The sequence below is a fragment of the Trachemys scripta genome, chromosome 7 (assembly GCF_013100865.1).
Source record: "Trachemys scripta elegans isolate TJP31775 chromosome 7, CAS_Tse_1.0, whole genome shotgun sequence".
Lineage (NCBI taxonomy): Eukaryota > Metazoa > Chordata > Testudines > Emydidae > Trachemys > Trachemys scripta.
In genome coordinates, this window is record NC_048304.1 from 23,369,460 (window position 1) to 23,393,402 (window position 23,943).

The following is a 23,943-nucleotide window of genomic DNA, read 5'->3' on the forward strand; positions in this document are numbered from 1 at the left end:
AGACTGTCAGAGGATACTGTGTTCCTTGGCAACTGTAGCAACAGCTGCTTTTGCTAGCTCCCTGGTTGCTAAAGTCTCCCCTCCACCTTATTGCTGACGGCCGAGTAAAAGAGCCTTCAAAGCACAGGATTTAAGGAACATATTAACATTCTGCTCCAAGGAAACCTCTCCCATAAGCTAATGTGGGGTTGCCCCCATTACCACACTGAGATTGCTTCATTGCTCGGTGCTGTTTGCATTATGCCCTTGTGAGGTTGGGTCAGCAGCCCCCGGCTATATTTCAGGACTATTTTAATGCCCTGCAAGCAGTGAGAGCCCCCCATTAAACAGGGACCAGCAGTTACCCCAACATGGTATTTATGAATCTCTTCCAAAATAAGCAAGATGCCCAGGTACATGGCAGCGAGACGGATGTGGGTAATACGCTTGATGTATGCTTGTTCAGTGACTGCCATGCAGCTCGGTATAATTCAGCATGATTTGCCATCTGTTCAGAAGAGGACTAAGGTTGGAATAGCAGGTACTGCAGAAGGTCAGGATTGAGAGTGGAGGCAAGGCCTGGAACAGGAGGGGAGCTGCAGAGCAGGACCGAGGTGCACTGGCAGAGCTAGGGAAAAGGGATTATTTACATAACGCCTAACAAGCACTTTAGAACACTAAGATTCACCCCTATTTTATTGTTTTTGAAGGATCCTTTAACATTCTTGGGTCACCAGGAGAAACACTGATGCTGCAGTGTCAGAGCGAGAAGAAGCTGTGCTAGCTAGCACCTGTCATGGCGTTAAACCATCCCATACCCACCAGAACAGGACTCGCTGTCGGTCTCTGACAAGATCAGCATGTAACAGGTTTGAGCGGGATTGACAAAATCATCTACGGGCGGCATGTGAAAGGCGCCACAGAACTGCATCATCAAACATCATAAATACAGACTTCCCATGCGCTGAGTGCGGCCGACTCTGTGCATCAGGGTTCGGACTTCAGAGTCATATGCGTAGCCATAGAGAAGAACTGTGACAATATCATCATCAGCGATGGACTACCAACACCCACCAGATTCAGGTACTAGAGAACAGTTCTGGAAGTGTCAGAATTGCTTATCACCATTATTTCCTGTGTGGGGAAGCCGCCAGCTGAGTGCTAGGAAATCTCTCTATATGGGAATAGTAAAATTTACACTGAAGGGGACTGAATAGCTCAGGGAGTTCAGAATATGATCACCCATAAGCCACTGGTTCCATTTCCACCCCAGGCCAGTAGTGTTTAAAAGTCATTTGCAACTGTTTAGTAGCCCTGGTGCATAAGCGGTGGGCATAATAGGCCAGTGGAGGCTAAGCCTCCCCTGGAGCTCCTGCCGACACTGGATGCCGGGTAGCAGGTTTTGGAGGTTTGCACAGGCTGGGCTTCCGCCAGAGGAAGTTTTTATTGTGCGTCATGCAGGTTCCGGGACAGCTGAGGAGGTGGTATCTGCTACTCAGCTTCCTGGGCTCATCAGTAATCTTCCTGGACTCTAGAGAGATTACTGATGAACCCAGGAAGCTGAGTAGCACATACCACCTTCTCAGCTGCCCTGGAACCTGCATGGGGTATATAAAGAGCTCAGGTTCTTTGGAAAGAGCCTTTGCTTTTCCCACAGGGCAGCTTGGGGTCTTGGCTGGAGCAGCTCAGGCCGGCCCGGGGCTCCTCTAGACACAGGAGGCTTGGGGCTCTGGCCCTGGGGGCCTCGGGCAGAAGGGGCAGGGCCAGGGCTAGCCTCCCCAAAGGGTAGGTCCACCCATGGCCAGTGCCCTGGTGGGAAATGAATCTGTCTCAGTGCATTTCCTAGAGCGCAGGGCTCAACATCACGTTTTGGCACTGACTTACTCCCTTGTTGACAATTTCAGCAGAGGGGCCACAGGCAGGATGAGCTGTGATGTCTGAGCTCCCTGTCTCCCTTAGTGGTGGTTTCCATTAGTACTAGTGTTTTTGCAAACCAGGGTGTTGGTCCTGCTTATGTGGTATATTACGTTGTATGTGCTCCGTGGATAGGGGACTTTGGTTTCCAGGGCTGTTGCTCTAGCACTTATAGTCACCACTACGTTCATTTTTTAAAAACATACCACTCAGCACCAAAGCAGTGGTGAATAATTAGGGCCTGGCATTTGATTCCTGAGCTAAGTTCCCTCTAAGCTGCATGGCCACGCAGCAGGCTATCAAGGGCTGTGCAGGTGCGCAGTGGAAAGAGACGCCCTGCCCCCAGCCCAGGCCTTGGAGCTGCTGTGGCCAGAGAGAGGCCTGTGGGGAGTCCTCTTTCCCTGTCGCAGCTGCACCCCAAACCCCTCATCCCCAGCCCCACTCCAGAGCCTGGAGCCCCAGCCGGAGCTCTCACCCCCCCAAACCCCAGCCCTCTGCCCTAGACCTGAGCCCCCTCCCACACCCCAAACTCCTTATCCCCTGCCCCACCCCAAAGCCTGTACCCCCAGCCAGACCCCTCACCCCCCTGCACCCCAACCTTGTGCCCTGGACCTGAGCCCCCTCCTGCACCCCAAACCCCTTATCCCTGGCCCCACTCCAGAGCCCACACCCCCAGCTGGAGCCCTCACACCCCTCCCCCACACCCTAACCCTCTGCCCCAGCCCTGAGCCCCCTCCCATACTCCGAACCTTTCGGCCCCACCCCCGCCACACATCACCTCCATATTGGTGCACATAACAAAATTCATTCCACACATGGGTGTAAAAAATTAGAGGGAACATTGTTCCTGAGGTCATGCTATTTGGGGTGCCTGTAGGGCAATGTAACTGCTATGCATTATAACTTGCCTCTGCCTTTTGGATGGTGCTGCCCTGGAGCTTAGCACAGTGAACGCTTTCTGTGGACAGAGTTTTCAGCATGGCTCAGCACCCACAAGCAGGTCCAGATTTTCAAAAGCGCTCAGGATTTTTGAAACTCTAGCCCCAATTTTGAGTGCTGAGCACTTGAAAATCTGACCCTGAGCAATTTTGAACTTGGCCCTCTGTTTCCCTTCTGTTCCAAGTATCTCCAGCTTCCTCCTGTTCTTGAAGAATGAGGTCAGCTCTGAGCCTTATAGATCCACCCTGGAAGCTGAGACTCCATTGGAGTGGCTTTGTCAATGGTTTTCCAAGGTCTTATGATCCTTTTACTAATTGCTATAAATCTTGGAACTACATGATCTTGCTTTGGTCTCTGCATACTGGTGAGGGGAGAGACAAGATACTTAGAAACTTCAACTGATGCAGAATTCAGCTGCCTGTTTACTTAGTAGTGTGTTTCACATACACCTTTGTTCCAGAGACTGCATTGTTTTCCTATAGGGCCCTTAGTAGTTTGGGTTCTGGGTATCTTAGAGGCTGCCCCTCTCCTTGTGTCCTGACTTGACAGTTGAGATCAGCTGGAATACTCAGTCCAATGATCCCTCAATTTGTATACCTGGTGCGGGGGGTAAGATGTTCTGGGGTGATCTTTCTCCTTATGTGCCTAGATCGAACAGAGCTGTCTGCTGACTTTCAGGGCATGTTGCGAGGCCCAAGCTTCTTCAGAGGGAGTGTGTTTATTGTGACCTGCAGAGTCTTATTTAGGGGTCCTGTTGGCATCATATCCACTTCGATTTGTGATTGTGCAGGTATTTGAAAACTGTTCAGGAGTCTAGAGCTTTAATAAGAGATGCTCGGTACAAACTGAAAGTCTCTGTGTTCCATTGGGTCACCATTATGGGTTTCTAAAATGAATCTACCATCTCTGAGTCTCTGCTTATTGGACGGCATGGAGATGAAATCAATCAACTTTGTTAGGACCATTTGTTTAAGAAAATATTTTGTGACCTTCAAAGGTGTTAAGCAGATCCCACTTCATCTTGGGTTGTTTTTTTTTGCCAACACATGTCACTAACCAGTTCAACCCATTTTATTTAGCCTTCCTTTCCTGTTTTTGCTACCTCATTAAGAAGACAGATGGAGAAGGAGGTAGACTGGAACTCAGCACCTTGATGCACTGGCCTGGGTTTTCACTAATGTTATAACACCTGGCTGGGACCTCAGTAGAGACAGAACCTGTACCCTCTAGCACAGACCCCAGCCACTTGAGCTAAAGGATTCAGTTCATTAGCCAGCTGAAGATCAGCCACAAAGGGATTTAGAGACATATTTGGTCAGTGTGTTGCACAGTTAACACTGAGGCTTCCTTAATGCAAGCCATTACTTGCATCTCTGTTGTCCCCATCACATGATCCTCATGGGCTTGTTCTCTCACCGTAGCTCATGTCACCGGGTATGGGACTGTTGTATCCCAGGACCCTTGGGCTTGTAGGCAAAGTGGACCTTCCTCCAGCCATTCTGATGGAGATGCAATAATCAAACCTGCTATGTTGCTTCACATCAGACGTCTGCTGGTGCTTGCTCACATCATCCAAAGCCACTTGTCCAACAAGCTGCTATTCAAAGAGGTTTGTTCGGGTTTTGTTTTTTTGTTTTTTTTTTTTAATTCAGACTTCCTCAAGGCCTCCTCAGAAGGCTCTGGCATATCATCTACAGATGTGGCACAGCAGCCTTGGTTGCAAAATATATCCGGCATGGCAGTTGGTAGCAGTGTTGTGCAATCTCCATTAACTTACGGAAACCACTGTGAGATACTATTAAAGAGACTCCAGTCCTCATCTATCACACCAGCCGCAGTCATGTGTCCAGCTGTCAGCCGAAAGGGCCTGCACATACAGACAGTACAAGGTTTGTGGCCTCTGGAAATCTTTTCCTTTGAAGTATGTTCTCTTGCATGAGTGTGGGAGGCTCAGAATGAATGATTTAGCTCTTACGTGACACCAGTGGCAGCACATAACTCCATGTTCTTCTTCATTTTTGTTTTGCCATCAAGTGTTTCTCTTAAGTATCTTTCACCACTACTACTGTCATATCGCTGTTCAAAATTGGTTGGGGCATTTTTAAATGACCATATAAAATTTGTTTGGAAAGGCAAAGCAACTTTAATGGGCTGAAGTTACCATGATGGGGCAGACCTGGGGCTACAAGGGAATGGACCCAAATACACCTTGCCTTCTTGCATCCCCAGCATTTCATACCTAAACATTTTTTTTGCACTGAAGAATCCAGCAGAAGTCTTCAGACTTGCTGGAGGGGTCTACGATGAATTGACCCAGCCCTATGGTTGATGTCATGGGTAGAGGTATATCAGGTCCAGCGTGTGCAGCCAGACTGTCCCAGCTTGGGATAACCACTCTGTGGTGTCTGACACGAGGAAGCATGGTCAAGGAGGGAGCTGCATCAGCATTGACTCTGGGGTTGCCCACATCTGTGACCATACTGTTCAGTTCTTCAGTCAGTAACCCCAGGTTTGCCAAGATTGTCTCATTCTTGCCTGTCAAGGATGCTGTGAAAGTTTGGAATGACCCCTCGGTGGAGCTCAAACAAGGAACTGGGCCGAAGGAAGTGATTGGACTGCATGCATTTATTGGGTCAAGAGGGATTCAGTCTGTTCCGATGTGCCTTGCAGGTCTGGTCCATCTGAATGGAAACTTCTGGGGCAGCAGGGTCTAATGGGACCAAGGAATCAACAAATGGAAGGATGATGAATATGGCTGGTTTGATTACTTGATGATTGCTCACAATGGCAAATGTGTAGATAGACTAATGTCAGAATCCAGTGCATCCGAAATACATCATCTCCTTAAGGTGAAATTTGGGCCAGTGTTCAGGCCTAAGACTAACGTTATGTAGCTCTGTTCAGTTTGGGTCTTACTAGTCACTTTTCCAAATAAGCTGGGTCTTGGCTATGAGGGGGCATGTGTGGAACACCCAACTGTCCCCTGGATTGGGAACAACACTGCTAAATAGCAGCCAGAGAGCCAGATGGGATGCTGGACTGTTATTCGTGCAAGGAGATTTAGGGCTGCTCAGCATAGTCCCCCTTCCAAGGAGAGAGAGGTTAGCTGTGCACTTCTCTGGGTCTCGCTGAAGTCACTGGCACGAATGGGGAGCTGCTGCAGTGACCAGAGTACAGCTCTGGGGAGCTGAGAACCGTCAGTGTCTGCCAGGGAGAGGAGTTTGCCTTCAAGGCCAGCCTTTCTTTGGTTGAAGCCATGCACAAGCACTGGAAAGGGGAGAGACTGGGAAGCCCTATCATCCCTATTGACTCTCACCCAGTTAGCGCATTCCCCACCAATCGGAATCTGATCTTTAAATCTGCAAAGCCATGTTGAAGACACCTACAATGTTAGGCAAGGACTTTATGTCAAAGGAAGCTACTAACCTGCAGCTGAAAATCCCAGAGCCCCACTTTGCATGTCAGGCTGTTTATCGCCGTGGCTTCATTGCAGTTTATTATATGGCAACTCTTTCTCCAGCACCCCCACTCCTCCGTAGTCACCTTTCCCTTATTTCAGTCTCTGCAGACATATTAAATCCTGTGAGGGCTGCACAGATGAAATTGCCACCGCTCCATTACTTCGCTGTCAGCATCCGTTACACTCGTAAGAATCAGACACCAAATCAGAAAATAATAAAGGCGATATTATGAGCGGAAGGGAGAGGAGATTAAAAAATCTGTTTAAAGGGCATGTCGGTCCCTGCGTTATTTATTGCACATCCTGGATTTGGGTTATTTTGGTTGTCACTGTACTTGTTTTTTTAATTTTCCTTTAAGCATGAAGCCACAGGCTTGTAATTTCATTGGAACTCTAAGGATGGAGAAAAGGGTGTTCTTTTTTAGTGCTGGCTGCTCCCAAGCAACAGCCAGTGTGATGTCTTCACAATTAGTTTAACTGCGAATTAAATCCTTTGCTCACCCAGACTGCACTCATCACTCGCATTGGAGCAAATCTGGACATCCTTATTTAAACAAAACTCCCATTGACCATAATAGAGTCGCCCCTATGACATCAGGGGCCCAAATCTCCTCTCACTTGCTCCTGATTGACACCATTTTAACTCCACCAGTGTAAATGGGGTTACGCTGGTGTAAATCTATTGAGGGGAGGCAGGTGGGGGGAGTAGCAAATTCCTATCCTCGGTGGAGCAGGGAAGGAGTCATGCCTGGCCTCGCCATGTATGATACTTTTTACAGGTGCTGCTCATAAATTTACCTATCTTCCTACCTGCTTGTTGCCACGTGTCAGGACACTAAATGATATTAACTGTGCCTGCCAAGGGCATATACAAAAAGGGAAACCAAGGCTTCAAAAATCCACATCTCAAGTATTACAGTTTATTTCTCTGCATTTTCTTTCCTCTCACAGTGAGTTAGTGAGGGTTGGATTCTGCCCTTGCTGACATGCGCAACCTCAGAAGTCAAAGAGGTTGCCTGGCCGTTGGCAAGAGCCAAAGAGGGCACCTGAGCTTAGCCATAAGCTGCTGCCTTCTCCTGCCTAGGCAATTCAGTGATATTGCGTTCCATGAGAGGGAGGAGAATGGACCCTGTTTCGTTCTTGCATTTCATCTGGGGCTATTTTCTGAGGCTGGAATTCGGCTATGCCTTGAGTGAGTTGCATTGATCCCTGTTTGGGAATCACCCACAAACAGCTTGTTGGGTCGCACTGGGACCTGAGCGATATATCTACAAGTACTTGGCTATAAACAGAACTCCAAGTCAAGCTTTTCCAGCCAGCGGGCAAGGGATGGCTGCTTTGTAATCACCCCAGCTTACTGTTAAAAACATCTTGGTCAGATTTTATCAGGGTCTGAACAGGAACAGCTTTGACGGATTGTCTCTGGGGAGATTAGAAGCATTGGTGGTTGCCTCACATAGTGCAAGATATTTCTGCCTGTCCAGCGGAGATGTCGTTTAAGTGAAATTGATTTGATTTCTCCCCTCTGTTCCAGTTAGGAATTGGGATTCTTTGTGTTTCTTGACTAAGTGGCTGATTCCAATGTAGCCATAGTGAGCAGTGACCAGAGGTCATGACTGTCCAATGGCCATTGTGTCAGTAGTGGTTGAGGTTGGTGGAGTGGATTCGAGTTTTATGTGGCTATCTGTCCACACCAGAGTACCCACCATTCTAAATAGTTCCTCTGATGATAGGCTCAGCAGAAGGGCCAGTGATTGACTAGGCCCTGGATAGTGAGGTCTCTCCAGGTCAAGCTGAAGCATGTTGGCAGGGTGGAGAGGAAAGGAGAGAGAGAGTGTGTATGTGTGAGAGAGAGAGAGAGAGGCTTGCTGCCTGCGCTGCATTTCAAGCATGGATTAGGAATGTCATTCCACACACAGAGCAGCATGAAAACCAGCCTAGAGAGGTGAAGAGTGGAAGGAAATAGAAAGGGGGTCATGGCTGGCATCGCCCACAGAGCAGAGTGTGTGAAGACGGGGAATCAACATCAGTGACCGGGCCTGAACTCTAAGTTCTCAGGAGTTTTGCAAGGTTCAAAAGGCAAGATGTTTACATTGGATGCAGTGTACAAGTGAGAGCCAGTGGGAAAGATACATGGAAAGAGTGGTATGGTCCGATTGACAGGCGAGGGAAATAATTTTGGTGACTGTGTCTTGGCTGGGTTAGTAGGGACCAGGATGGGTACTGGGGAGGGTGGAGAAAGGAGGTTTCAGCAGTCATGCTGTGAGTTGATCAAGGCTTGGATAGGAGCCTTGACAAGAGAAAGGAAGGTGTGACATTATCTGATTAAAATCTGACCATGTAGATCATTGGTGCAACCACTGTTATATAATTGCAACAAATATTGTACAAAGGTTGTCAAGTAAGGTGTCTATGGAAAGGTTATGATTTGTTGAATATGATTACGCTATGTGTCTGCATGACTGTTGGCTCTATACCTGTATTTCAAAATGTTTGCACCTGGATAGCAGCCACAAGGTAGTTAGACAGCTCATCTTGGAAGGACTATTCAAATTGAGTGGCCAATCAAAAGAACATGTAACTCACAATGGACTTTCCTGTGAACATGCTGTCTGAGGTATAGGTAATGGCTTCTGCGGTGACTAAGCGGAATCATGCATGGACATGTGACTGGCCCATGTGATTCCAACCACTGTCTTGCTACCTGTGATTTTCCACTAGCTGTGCTGAGGGCTTTGTTTGAAACAATGGGTTTCCCTCCATATGGCAGAAGCTATTAAAAGGCCCTGGAAACACCTCCATTTTGCCTCTTTCCTGCTCCATCCTCTCTCCTGCTCAAACCTCTGGACTACGGATTTATACTAATAGGAGCATTCTAACCAAGGGATTGAGGACCTTCCAATGATTTGGAAGCAACCAGAGACTTGACTTAAGCCAGCACTTTATTCCATCACTGCTACAAGCCTGAACCAAGAACTTTGCAATTATTGTATGTATTTGATTCCTTTCACCAATTTTAACTCTCACTTTTTTTTTCTTTTTTATAAATAAACCTTTAGATTTTAGATACTAAAGGATTGGCAACCGCGTGATTGTTGGCTAAGATCTGAGTGATATATTGACCTGGGTGTGTGGCTGGTCCTTTGGGATCAGAAGAACCCTTTGTTTGATGAAACTGGTTTTAAGGAACCATATTCATCTGTAAGTCTAGTGTTTCGGTGGTGATACAAAGACTGGAATACCTAAGGAAATGGCTTTTCTGACTTCTTGTTAGCCAGTGTGGTGAAACAGAAATTTACTTTTGTTGCTGGTTTGGTATATCCTATGGGAGAGATTAACCACCTGCCTGCTCATTAGCAGCATTCGGCCTCTTTGTTCCTCTCCCATTTATTCCCACATGCCACGTATAAACTGTAGGGAATTGCCTCTGAATCATCTCCATTGATCTGTGATCAGTTTCCCTTTGTTGTCTTTGAGATGTGATGATCTGTGCTCTGCTGCCTGAGTGTGTGTGTTAGTGTGAGAGAGATTTGTTCACTCCTTGTATATCTAAAGCTGAAAACAAATCTTTCCCTACAATAGGAGTGTGAAACAAGAGCCTCCCCCGCCTCCACCCAAACTATGGAAGCCAACTGCTAAATGGAAACCTTGGCTGCAATGATGGATGCTTTGGGGAGAAATTGGAGTTTCCAGTAAACTCCAGGCCTTGGCTCCAGAAAGGAGCATGGGTGTGCGTGGGGGAGACAGGAACTGAGGCAGGAAGTGTGCATCGGTGCTTCAGGAAGCGAGCTGCAGAGAAGCCAAAGCCAGCGAGGCTGCAGCGGCATTCCTAAGCCGTGGAAACCCAAGTCACTCTTCCTGCGGCATGCCTGGAATACCTCTGGCTTTGCAGAGTCTTTCTGCTGAGCCGGCAGCTCTGAGGAGCAACTCACTCACTGTGCAGAACAGAGGGGAAAGGGCTGTACATTCAGGAAGAGAAATCCAGCTCCCTTTCAAGCGTGAAGATCCAAACTGTGGGCAAGAACCCTCACTGCTCCGCAGAGGGTCAGTAGAACTGTTGCTCAGGGGAAGGGGAGATGAGTGGAGACAGAAACTGAGCTATTCATTCTGTGAGTGCATCAGGTGAATTGGTGGTTACCTGAGAAGAAAGCCCTGTATTGTATGTACAGTCCTGGAGCTTTAAAATGCCATCTGACTTCCAGTAAGGAAGTGTGTGTGTGTGTGTGTGTGAGGGGGGAATTTATTTATTCAATGGCGTTCCCGCCTCAGCACAGGTGGGATGGTAAAGCTCCACTAGGGAAACTGAGATACGCAAAAGAGCAGTGAAAGTGACTTTCCCTAAGTCTCACAGAAAGTCAGCGTCAGAGCCAGGAGTAGACCCCAGAATTCCTAAGCCCTGGTCCTTTTGTGCTCTAACCATTGGACTAATTCCTATCCTGTAAAGCACATCCCTTCCCAGGCATAGCTTGATTGCTAGGTGTGAACAGGAAGCTCATTATACAGAGGCGAACAGATATGCAGCCAAAACCCTACTGCTAAATGAAATGGCAGATGGCTTGTGTGTATTGAAGCTAGGATAGTGATTGTGTGCTGACCTCCATGAAGTAATAAGTAGTACAGCTATAGCAGTGAATCATACATGTTAGAGACAAAAGAGCCCAGTGAGCTCATCTTGTCCACTCCCCTGCCACCCTACCGGATTCTCCCCAGCAGAACATTCCTCAGTGCTTTGTCAAGCCAGCTTTTGAATAACTCCTGATATGGGGCTTCAGAGTAGTGCTGGCTGAAACTTGTGGTTTCTGGTTTATGATCAGTTTTGGAATCTGGTTTTGTTCCGGATCAAAGTGAAACCAAAATTTCTTACAAACTGGAAATTTTGAAATAAACTAGCAGGACCAGCAGCTGCTGAGTAAAACTGATATTCTGCTGCAGAGATGAAATGAAGAAGAATGTCAATTTTACTCAGCAGCTGCCAGGACTCCTGGGGTCTGCATAAGCTTGGGGTCCCTGGTCCCAGGGCAGGCCACATGGCAGAGTTGCCCCAGAACTGTGGACCCCGGAATCTTGGAATCCTGGGTCCCAGGCAGTCCACATCGCAGAGAAACTGTTTCTTCAGAGAATTTCCTACAGACTCTACTTCAGAGACTTCCCCTGGGAGACTGTTCCAGAGTCTACTCCAGTGTAAAGTTTGGCAATATCTGATGTCCTGCCGAAATCCCCCTTTGAGTTTCATCCCACAATTTTGCTCCTCTGCCCACGGTAAATGGTCCTTCCCCTCTCCATTACTTGAAACGTTTGAAGATCCCCACCAAATCACCTCTCAGTCATTTCTCCTCCAAGCTGTACTGCTTTGCACCTTCCCTGGTAGGCCAGCGCCTCCAAAGCCTTCACCATCTGTTTCTCTCCTCCAATTTGTCAATGTCTTTCTTCTATTGTCGTTCCCAAAACCACATGCAGTATTTTGTAGGTGGCCAAGCCGGCAACGTATAAGGATGGATGTCAGGTCCCTGATATATATATATAGCTCCCTGTACACTATATCTCCTCACTTCTGCCCACATCCATAATATAGATCACCTCTGAAAATATAGCCTGTTTCCAGCCCCCCAGTCCTGTTCCACTCTGGCTATTTTTTGCTGCTCCCTCCACCCCAACTGCATTTTAAGCCCCTGTCTACTTTACTGCTCTCTATTGCACCCTGATATATTACACAGACATGATGGGTGAGGTAATATCTTTTATTGGACCAACTTCTGTTGGTGAGAGAGACAAGCTTTCCAGCCACACACAGCCCTTCTGCAGGGCTGGGAATGGAACTCGCAACAGATTGTTTAGCGTAAGTAGTTTGCATATATTGCAAGGGACCATTCAAGGTAGAGTGACCTCTGCAGGCCTAGGACTAAAAGAGGGGGTTAGTGGGTTACAGAATGTTGTAATAAGCCATAAAGCCAGTGTCTCTGTTCACTCTGGTGTCTAGTAGTCTGATATATCAAGGCATTAGTGCTTCCCAAACATTTTACTCCCACTAGATAGCTGTGCTTTGGATTATTTCCCCGTCACCTGAAATCTCTTGCATTTCATAGAATCATAGAATATCAGGAAGGGACCTCAAGAGGTCATATAGTCCAACCCCCTGCTCAAAGCAGGACCAATTCCCAACTAAATCATCTCAGCCAGGGCTTTGTCAAGCTGGGCCTTAAAAACCTCCAAGAAAGGAGACTCCACCACCTCCCTAGGTAACGCATTCCAGTGCTTCACCACCCTCCTAGTGAAATAGTGTTTCCTAATATCCAACCTGGACCTCCCCCACTGCAACTTGAGACCATTGCTCCTTGTTCTGTCATCTGCCACCACTGAGAACAGCCGAGCTCCATCCTCTTTGGAACCTCCCTTCAGGTAGTTGAAGGCTGCTATCAAATCCCCCCTCATTCTTCTCTTCTGGAGACTAAACAATCCCAGTTCCCTCCGCCTCTCCTCATAAGTCATGTGCTCCAGAGCCCTAATCATTTTTGTTGCCCTCCGCTGGACTCTTTCCAATTTTTCCACATCCTTCTTGTAGTGTGGGGCCCAAAACTGGACACAGTATTCCAGATGAGGCCTCACCAATGTCGAATAAAGGGGAACAATCACGTTCCTCGATCTGCTGGCAATGCCCCTACTTATACAGCCCAAAATGCTGTTAGCCTTCTTGGCAACAAGAGCACACTGTTGACTCATATCCAGCTTCTCGTCCACTGTGACCCCTAGGTCCTTTTCTGCAGAACTGCTACCTAGCCATTTGGTCCCTAGTCTGTAGCAGTGCATGGGATTCTTCCGTCCTAAGTGCAGGACTCTGCACTTGTTCTTGTTGAACCCCATCAGGTTTTTTTTGGCCCAATCCTCTAATTTGTCTAGGTCCCTCTGTATCCGATCCCTACCCTCTAGTGTATCTACCACGCCTCCTATTTTAGTGTCATCTGCAAACTTGCTGAGAGTGCAGTCCACACCATCCTCCAGATCATTAATAAAGATATTAAACAAAACTGGCCCCAGGACCGACCCTTGGGGCACTCCGCTTGAAACGGGCTGCCAACTAGACATGGAGCCATTGATCACTACCCGTTGAGCCCAACAATCTAGCCAGCTTTCTATCCACCTTACAGTCCATTCATCCAGCCCATACTTCTTTAAGTAAGAATACTGTGGGAGACCGTATCAAAAGCTTTGCTAAAGTCAAGGAATAACACATCCACTGCTTTCTCCTCATCCACAGAGCCAGTTATCTCCTCATAGAAAGCAATTAGGTTAGTCAGGCATGACTTCCCCTTGGTGAATCCATGCTGACTGTTCCTGATCACTTTCTTCTCCTCTAAGTGCTTCAGAATTGATTCCTTAAGGACCTGCTCCATGATTTTTCCAGGGACTGAGGTGAGGCTGACTGGCCTGTAATTCTCCGGATCCTCCTCCTTCCCTTTTTTAAAGATGGGCACTACATTAGCCTTTTTCCAGTCATCCGGGACCTCCCCCGATCGCCATGAGTTTTCAAAAATAATGGCGAATGGCTCTGCAATCTCATCCGCCAACTCCTTTAGCACCCTCAGATGCAGCGCATCCGGCCCCATGGACTTGTGCACATCCAGTTTTTCTAAATAGTCCCGAACCACTTCTTTCTCCACAGAGGGCTGGTCACCTTCTCCCCATATTGTGCTGCCCAGTGCAGCAGTCTGGGAGCTGACCTTGGTCGTGAAGACAGAGGCAAAAAAAGCATTGAGTACATTAGCTTTTTCCACATCCTCGGTCACTAGGTTGCCTCCCTCATTCAATAAGGGGCCCACACTTTCCTTGACTTTCTTCTTGTTGCTAACATACCTGAAGAAACCCTTCTTGTTACTCTTAACATCTCTTGCTAGCTGCAACTCCAAGTGCGATTTGGCCTTCCTGATTTCACTCCTGCATGCCTGAGCAATATTTTTATACTCCTCCCTGGTCATTTGTCCAATCTTCCACTTCTTGTAAGCTTCTTTTTTGCGTTTAAGATCAGCAAGGATTTCACTGTTTAGCCAAGCTGGTCGCCTGCCATATTTACTATTCTTTCTACACATCGGGATAGTTTGTTCCTGCAACCGCAATAAGGATTCTTTAAAATACAGCCAGCTCTCCTGGACCCCTTTGCCCTTCATGTTATTCTCCCAGGGGATCCTGCCCCTCTGTTCCCTGAGGGAGTCAAAGTCTGCTTTTCTGAAGTCCAGGGTCCGTATTCTGCTGCTCTCCTTTCTTCCTTGTGTCAGGATACTGAACTCGACCATCTCATGGTCACTGCCTCCCAGGTTCCCATCCACTTTTGCTTCCCCTACTAATTCTTCCCTGTTTGTGAGCAGCAGGTCAAGAAAAGCTCTGCCCCTAGTTGGTTCCTCCAGCACTTGCACCAGGAAGTTGTCCCCTACACTTTCCAAAAACTTCCTGGATTGTCTGTGCACTGCTGTATTGCTCTCCCAGCAGATATCAGGGGGATTAAAGTCTCCCATGAGAACCAGAGTCTGCGATCTAGCAACTTCTGTTAGTTGCCAGAAGAAAGCCTCGTCCACCTCATCCCCCTGGTCTGGTGTTCTATAGCAGACTCCAACCACGACATCACCCTTGTTGCTCACACTTCTCAACTTTTATTCAGAGACTCTCAGGTTTTTCTGCAGTTTCATACCGGAGCTCTGAGCAGTCATACTCCTCTCTTACATACAACGCAACTCCCCCACCTTTTCTGCCCTGCCTGTCCTTCCTGAACAGTTTATATCCATCCATGACAGTACTCCAGTCATGTGAGTTATCCCACCAAGTCTCTGTTATTCCAATCGCATCATAGTTCCCTGACTGCCAGGACTTCCAGTTCTCCCTGCTTGTTTCCCAGGCTTCTTGCATTTGTGTATAGGCACTTAAGATAACTCATCGATTGTCCCTCTTTCTCAGTATGAGACAGGAGTCCTCCCCTCTTGCGCTCTCCTGCTTGTGCTTCCTCCCAGGATCCCATTTCCCCACTTACCTCAGGGCTTTGGTCTCCTTCCCCCGGTGAACCTAGTTTAAAGCCCTCCTCAATAGGTTAGCCAGCCTGCTGGCGAAGATGCTCTTCCCTCTCTTCGTTAGGTGGAGCCCGTCTCTGCTTAGCACTCCTCCTTCTTGGAACACCATCCCATGGTCGAAGAATCCAAAGCCTTCTCTCCGACACCACCTGCATAGCCATTCGTTGCCTTCCACGATTCAACGGTCTCTACCCAGGCCTTTTCCTTGCACAGGGAGGATGGACGAGAACACCACTTGCGCCTCAAACTCCTTTATCCTTCTTCCCAGAGCCACGTAGTCTGCAGTGATCTGCTCCAGGTCATTCTTGGCAGTATCATTGGACATTTCTCCAGGTTCAGTCTCATTTGGCTACCTTCTGTCATCTCTCTCTCTCCCCTTTTCCTGGACTTCTAGAACTTGCCCTTGCTTCATGTCCTTTGTCAGTTTAGTCAATGTGCCATTCACTTCCTCTTCCAGATCATGAATGAAGATATTTAAACCAACCCGGACCCTGCACTGCCCCGTGAGGGACTCCATTGGACGCTCCATCCCAACCTCATTCATAATAATCACTCTCTCCTTATGGCCCCTCAGTCAGCATTCACTCTGTTGTAAGGTGTCATTGTCAAGTCTATTTGATCTAATTTTTCTAATTCCAAACCAATCCAATGGCTGTACCCAGCCACTCACTAACTTTGTAATTAGACTGAAAATTGCTCTCCAGTTTGTCTGGCACGATCTGCTCTTTGTAGGCCCTGTGCTGTTGGTTACTCATGTGGCCGCTAGGGGTTCCAGGGGCTCACACTTTTGCTCTGCTTTATGTGCTGAATGCCCTAAATTGCCAGATCTGGCAATGCCAGCCTTGTGGGAGAAAGGAAAGCGGAAAGTGGCCAATGAGGGTGGGTTTGACTTGGAGAGTCAGCGTCCCGACATTTGTGCTTTTTCCTAAATAAACCTTTAGTAAATAGACACAAGGGATGGGTCAGCCCCTATTAAATAGTCACTGTTTGGGATCTGTGCTAATGCTTTCCCAGGCAAGTAGCAGTCTGTCCTTGTGGGACTGCTTTGCGTGGAGGGATTGGATGGATACTCACACCTCCTCCATGCACCTAGGAATCCAGTCATTGATTTGTATTTATTAAAGTCCATAACATTTCCTCCATCCAGGACAATGGATTCTGAAAAAGGGGGAGGAAATCTATGACTAGAGGGTGTCTGTTGAGTCTGACTGTCCGTCGTGCAGTACGTAGGGATAGCCCCATACCGACATCTCCGATCCAAACTCCCTTGAACGCTCAGGTTGTCGAACTCCACTTCCAGGCTTTCTGAGTTAGGACCCTCTCACCTCATCACTAATGCAAGCTGCCTCTCTCAGAGCGGGACTTTCACTATCCACCCTTTCAGTCGAGCCTTCTCAGGGTGCACGCCCCTGCTCCTGCATGTGCCCGCAGATAATTTGTTTCAGACAGGATAATACCTAAATCTCGGGCGTGGGGTGATGACTTTTGTGGCAGGCATCACCTGCTATTGCACATAGTCATCCAAGTTCTTTTCCTTACTGTGTGAGCAAGTTTTGACTCTTGGGCAGACAAGACATGCTCGGTTTTTGTTAATTTGGGATTACGCAAGGTTTTGTGTAGGGGCAGTTTGTGGACAAGGGAGCTGTGTGAGCAGCAGGGGGGTTGCTGTCTGCCTGGGGCTTTGATTAGAGTCTAGTCTTTGATAGCATTGTCTCCTGGGAACTGGGCATTGGTTTTGGCTGAGATCCTTAGAAGAAGGCATTGCCCTGCATGCTGTTCGACCATCTCAATTCAGCACTGCTTTCCAGTAAAGCAAGTTCCGCTTAGAATATCCCAGAGCCTGCATCACTGATTTCAAATCCACTGGAAAGCTGGCCCCCGAGGCCCCCGACCGCTGCTGCGCAGCACAAAGGCAAGACTGGAATCAGAATGGGACACTGTGCTCAGAAGAAGGTGTAATGTTCTTCGTTGTTGTGGTTACCGTATAAAACTGGCTCTGATTCCAGGACTGGGAAAGGTACTCGGAGCTTTCATGTCTGTTTATCTGTGTGCACGTATCATGAGGCGTAAATGGAACGATAATTAGTTACACAGGCGTCTATGAGAAAACAGAAACGCTGAGCCTGCTGGGTTTCCAGGAAAGGAAATCCCAGCTCCCCAGCAGTCCATGTGCTCCAAATAATCACAGGGCTCACGGAGCAGGAAGTGATTGTTAGGAATGAGCAAGGAAATGGGGCCACTGGCTCTTTTTGGACTGGAAGGTGGGGGTAGAAATGCTAAATGGTGCTTTGAGATCTCAGACAGGAAGTGCTATTGATGTGCGAAAGGGAGAGGAGAGAGAAGCTACAAATATTGCACTGAAGTTCGAGGGGTCAAGGGGGAAAATGCCATATGTGGTCTGCTAATTACATGAGAATGGATTGTCTGCAGCTCCACATGCTGCGGTAATTAGGGGGGGGATGCTGCCATTGCAAAGTCTTCACAATAAATGTCAACAGGCAGCCGGAATTCCTCTGGTTCTTTGTCTTTGTGGACGATCCTGCTAAACCCATCAGGTGAGGCTATGGGGATCACAGGAGTGCTGAGGAATAACAACTGCCACCAACCCTCTGATGCCGCAAAGATTGCAAGCAGCTGAGTAAGGCATCTAATTCCTCACTTATTTTCCAGGGAGGAAGATATGGGCCCAGGAATCAGCTGTGGATCATGAGTGAATGACTCCTTTTCCAGCACTGTGTCGTAATATCAAGTTGTTTCCAAAGCTAGATGGCCCCTGGGGCATTCCCCAACTGTGTAGAGACTCAGCTGTAAATTAGCATTGACCTCCAATTGCTCCCCATCCATCCACAGCAGTAATTCCTGTTGTGCTGCGACAGATCGTGACTCATCTGACATGCTGTGACACACAGTAACAGGCGGGTGCATTTGTACTGCGGCTGCCTTCAGGGGCAGGGAAGGAGCCATCCTGGAACAGCACACAGAGAATCTCTCATGCTTCACAGAGATCCTACATCTCCCGCCCCTTTCGGCTGGCCGGATTGGAGGCAAAAGGGGCTTCTTGGAAAATGAAAGCATAGAGGAGTTTGTGTGTCCTGCAGAACGGGAAGTGGGGGAGCAAGGAGGGGGATGGGAAGAGGGGGAAATGGGAATGGAGAGACAGAGAGAGGATGGAGAGGGCATCAAATGAGGGTAACGGGGTGGGAGAGGAAGTTGGGGGGAGGAGACAGGGTGAGTCTGAAACCTTAAAGAGCAATTAGTCAAAGCTGAATTGTTTTTCTAAACTCTTAATGAAAACAAAGAGTGGGGCATGGCCCAGATGGTGCCAGGGGATCAAATAAATGTCGCACTCAGGAAGCAGGTGCTACTGGGAATGTTTCCTGCCAGCCCCGCTGCTGCTCACAGCCACTTTTATTATTTGTTATTTTTCAGGACTGCAGCTGGGGTTTCCCTCCAGCTGTGTGGAAACATGTTTAAGGCTGGCCATGGCTGGAGAGAGAGGGCCCATGTGGGCTGATCAACAAGGCTGTGGTGTTTGGGCTTCTTGGGGAACGTGCAAAGGACCCTCTGGTTTCACTGGAGGGGTTGGATTGTCATTGGCCATCCACCAAAGGGTCCCGTCCACCAGCGTAGCCAGTCAGCCAGCCTCCTCCCCAAAGCAGCCGACAATCATGTCTATATTGGCCCCTCCACAAGTCAGATAGCTGGACCCAGCCCTGCCCATCTCTGCCATTGCATTACATTTTGTATTTCCATTTTGCGCTTCTAGGATTGTATTCAGTGGTAAATTTCCATTTTCTCTAGGGGCAGGAGAAAAATGATCCCCGTGCAGAACAGTATTGCCAATTTCAAGCATTCAATAATCAGTCAGGCCCCCAGAATTATGTGATTGGCTTAAAAATAATGAGATCTAAAAAATAGTAATTTGGGGGTTATTTTTCATTGCATTCTGATTTCTGAGCCTTAGAGTTTGTTTTTTCAAGCTTTACTCTGCAACCAGGAGGGCTAGAAACCTATTTTTAAAAAAGAAAGAAAGCTGAGCGTCTCACGTAATCACAGGACTCCAGGGGCTGGGGCTTCAAGAAAAAACTCCAAATATCACAAGACCTGAGATAAAGTTGTGAGAGTTGGCGACGCTGACTGAGTTGCTTGTTTTGTCTGAATGACTGGAAGGGAGAGCATGAAAGGATAATTCCATGCTGGAGAAAGGTGCTGTATTGACAGCCTTGGAGAGTGAAATGCTCTCCCAACAGGACACACACAGCATGGGCAATAGCAGTGCAAACATCTCCCTCCCTTCCCTCCCCCTTCCCACCAGTCTGTCTCCCCCAGCCCTACAGGCTCCCCAGCTCTGGCATCGGAGGGGACTTCAGTCTGCATGACCCATTCAATCCTGGGCCTCTCTGCTGAGCTGATCAGCAGGGGGGCCAATTGTGGGGAGACTTGGACACCTGCCCACTTGGAATTGGACTTGAGACCCACCCAACTCATTTCACAGAAGCCAGTGCCACTGTACAGCCATCAGATGGGAATGGCTGTCAATCATTACCATGGGCTGGATTTGAACTGGTGATTAACCTGTCTATGTCCATGCCAAAATATCCACTGTACAATGTATCCTCCCCCCCGATGCTGTCTGTGCTAGGGGCGTGGGTCATAAATACAGTGCAGCCCCAATGAAAGGACCATGTCTCTAGCAGCAAAGCAATGCAACGCAACCTCCAAGACAATATACTACCTTCTTCTGGAGTGGACTGCTCTGTGCTTGTTTCCACGCTAAGTAGCTTTTTTCCTATACTGCATACTTGAACCTGGCCTACACTGCCTACCTATTCCTACTAGGTATGCATCTTCTTCTCAAGGAGCTCAGTCTAGGAGTACCTCCACGGGGAACACATATTTGATAAGGCTCTTCACTCTAGCAGAGAAAAGTATAACATGGTCCGATGGCTGGAAGCTGAAGCTAGACAAATTCAGACTGGAAATCGGGTGTAAATGTTTAGCAGTGAGGATAATTAACCTTTGTAACAATTTGCCAAGGGTTGTGGTGGATTCTCCAGCACTGGCAATTTTAAAATGAAGATTGGCTGTTTTTCTACAAGATCTGCTCTACGAATTGTTTTGGGAAAGTTCCCTTCCCTGGCCTGTACTATACAGAAGGGCTGACGAGATGATCACAGTGGTCTCTTCTGGCCTTAGAATCTGAGTCTATGGCTAGGTCTACATTACCCGCCTGAATCAGCGGGTAGAAATCGACCTCTAGGGGATCGATTTATCGTGTCCCGTCGGGACGCGACAATCGATCCCCGAATCGACGCTCTTACTCCACCAGCGGAGGTGGGAGTAAGCGCCGTCGACGGGAAGCCGCAGAGGTCGATTTTGCTGCCATCCTCACAGCGGGGTAAGTCGGCTGCGATACGTCGAATTCAGCTACGCTATTCACGTAGCTGAATTTGCGTATCTTAAATCGACTCCCCCCTGTAGTGTAGATGTACCCTAAGAATCTGCAGCATGAGCAGGACTGGACTAGCCGGAAGGACTGTAAATCAGAGCTGGAGCGCGTTGGCAGAGCTATGCTGGGAGTCTAGCACTGAAACGGTGGGGGATATTGTGGGTCAGGATTGAGGGGGATTGACAAGAGCTATTGTGGGGAGATCAGGACTAAAATAGCGGGGGTGCTGCAGGTCAAGTCTACTGTGCATTAGCAGAGCTGTATGGGGAGAGGCCAGAACTGGAAGTGCAAGGGGTGATGCAGGTCATGCATAAGGTGCATTGGCACAGCTATGTGTGGGAACCTCGCATAGAACCTGTGTGGACTACACTCATCTCTAGCCAGGACTGTCCGCCCCTCACTTTCACATGCACTCTAAATATCCTTTTTGTTGACACATAGCTGCTGCCTGTGATGAGATGTTAAGTGTGTTTCATGGGCAGTGGAAAGCTTTCTTCATATGCCGGGCCTGCCCTGTTTGTTGTTTTTCAAAGTCAGGCCTTGGAAAAAGAGACTGTACTTTCTGGATTCCCTCTCAGGCCCTCAGGAGAGGAACATTGCTGAAATTCAGACTTTCCATGAGCAGCATTTGGGTGTGTGCTGCTGTCAGCTCATGAGGCTAGCAATGGAATATCCAGCTAAATATACCACCAGGAAACAAGGTGAGTGGAGAAGCCCATGCAATCACCACAGGAGGGTATTCCCACTGCATGTTAGGGTTCAGGGTACTGTGTTGGGGGGTTCCAGGACACACACACACCCCCAGTTGTTCCACCCACTTCATTCTCCTCCCACTGATGCCCCGTGCTAATCCTCCCTTGGACTAAAGACAGCACCTTTCAGGGCCACTCCAAGTACCAAGCAGTGCCATGAGGTGCGCCCTCCCTTCTCCCTCTCTGCCCAGTCCTCCTGAGTTTCTCTTGTTCCCTGGGGCCAGATCCCTCATGAATGGGCATGTTGTTGTTCTACTAGAGTAGCAGAATGGTCCTGTAGCACAGTGGTTCTCAATCGGGGGTCTGCTAAAATAAACCAGGCTTCAGCCCCAGGCAACAGGGTGGGGCTTGGCTTCAGCCCTGGGCGGTGGGGCTTGGGCTGAGGGGGACTCAGAAGGAAGAAGGTTGAGAAGCCCTGCTGTAGCAGATGCTGAGAGGGAAATAATTACCAGAATGAGCAGCGGAGGAGGAGGAATGCTTGGTTCACTTAGCTAGTTCGTGTGGGGATCTGGGGGAGCTAACCCAGGGCAGCGAGGGGCACCTTCCACTCGGATATGTTTATACTTAGCACTTTACCTTTTCAACTCACTCATCTCTGAGGTGAGTAAGCATCCCCCTCTTCATGTGACAGTGGGGGAAACTGAACCAAGGCCCAGATAAAGCTGTGGTGTCGGAAACCTTAGCTTCCACTGCCCTGCTTACTCCAGTGGTGATTGTGGCCTGCAGGAAGGTTAAGTGACTCGCTGGAGCCCACGCAGGGAGTCAGCACCAGAGTCAGGGGTTAATGCTCAGGATTTCCTTACTCCCAGCGCTTTGAGCATGAGGTCAGGCTGTCTCTCTCCTGGGAAAGGCAATGAGCTGTTTCCCAGGATCCCTGATCAAACATGGAGTTGTAAACATCAGAGCAAGATGTTTCTCGGCCTCTGCCCAGCCACTCTGAGGAGAGATTATTACCCACCAGACAGTTGGTGTGAAGTGACCTTGAGGCACTTAGTTGTTGCCTGGCTCCAGAACAATGGGAAGGAGCTGGGCAAAAGGAAACTCTTTGAGTACCAGACAGTAATCGCCTGGCCAGAGGGAGGAGGCAGGAAACCCCTACATGCCCAGAGGTCAGAAGTAGAATCATGACAGATCTTCACCATTAACACAAATTGGGGGTGGGGAGGAATCCCTCACCTTCCTTTTATCCCTATGGGAATTAGCTCTGGCAAAATGATTGGTCAGAGCATTTAGTTGGTGAAATCACTGGCTGAACCCTGCTACGGTCTCATTGTGAAAGAGATGCTGTGCTGAAATGGTTTGGGAGCATTCAGGATGGAACCCCTGGCCATTTGCCTGCAGTGATTCCCAGTGTTTTATCACCCATGTTGGAATCCCTCAGTCAGAATCACAGATTCCACTGCCAGCAGAAGAGTTCCCAGGACTTGCACTTGAATTCCTGATGCTATTTGTTTCAGAGTGGTAGACGTGTTAGTCTTTATCAGCAAAAACAATGCAGAGTCCTTAGAGACTTACAAATTTATTTGGGCATAAGCTTTTGTGGGCTAAAACCCACTTCATCAGATGCATGGAGTGAAAAATACAGTAAGCAGAATATATATTATAGCACATGAAAAGATAGGCGTTGCCTTACCAAGTGGGGGGGGGAGGGTCAGTGCTAACAAGCCAATTCAGTTAAGATGGAAGTGGCATATTCTCAACGGTTGACAAGAAGGGGTGAATATCAAAGGAGGGAAAATTACTTTTGTTGTGCTAACGAGGCCAATGCAATCAAGGTGGCCCATTTCCAACAATTGACAAGAAGGTGAGTATCAGCAGAGGGGAAATTACCTTTTGTAGTGACCTATCCACTCCCAGTCTTTATTTAGGCCTAATTTAATGGTGTCCAGTTTGCAAATTAATTCCAGTTCTGCAGTTTCTCGTTGGAGTCTGTTTTTGAAGTTTTTTTGTTGAAGAATTGCCACTTTTAAGTCTGTTATTGAATGTCCAGGGAGATTGAAGTGTTCTCCTACTGGTTTTTGAAAGTTACAATTCTTGATGTCTGATTTGTGTCCATTTATTCTTTTGCGTAGAGACTGTCTGGTTTGGCAAATGTACATGGCAGAGGGGCATTGCTGGCACATGATGGCATATATCACATTGGTAGATGGTGAATGAGCTCCTGATGGTGTAGCTGATGTGGTTAGGTCCTATGATGCTGTTCCTTGAATAGATATGCGGACAGAGTTGGCAACAGGGTTTGTTGCAGGGTTTGGTTCCTGGTTTGGTGTTTTTGTTGTGTGGTGTGTAGTTGCTGGTGGTGCTATTTGATCAATTTCAAGGGCTGGCCAGAGTGTAGCCCTGAAAATGCAACAGGGAGCTGATCAAAGGGGCATCTCAGTCTTGACACCTTAAGTTACT

At 48.1% G+C, this 23,943-nt stretch overlaps 1 long non-coding RNA gene across 1 annotated transcript in view; it reads left to right on the forward strand.

Annotated features, from left to right (window-relative positions):
- The first annotated feature begins 706 nt into the window (after positions 1–706).
- The window catches only part of LOC117880493, a 46,312-nt gene continuing 23,075 nt past the window's right edge, over positions 707–23,943 (forward strand). The window contains exon 1 of the long non-coding RNA XR_004646542.1: positions 707–1,062. This is a non-coding gene — a long non-coding RNA (uncharacterized LOC117880493). The remainder of the gene's footprint in view (positions 1,063–23,943) is intronic.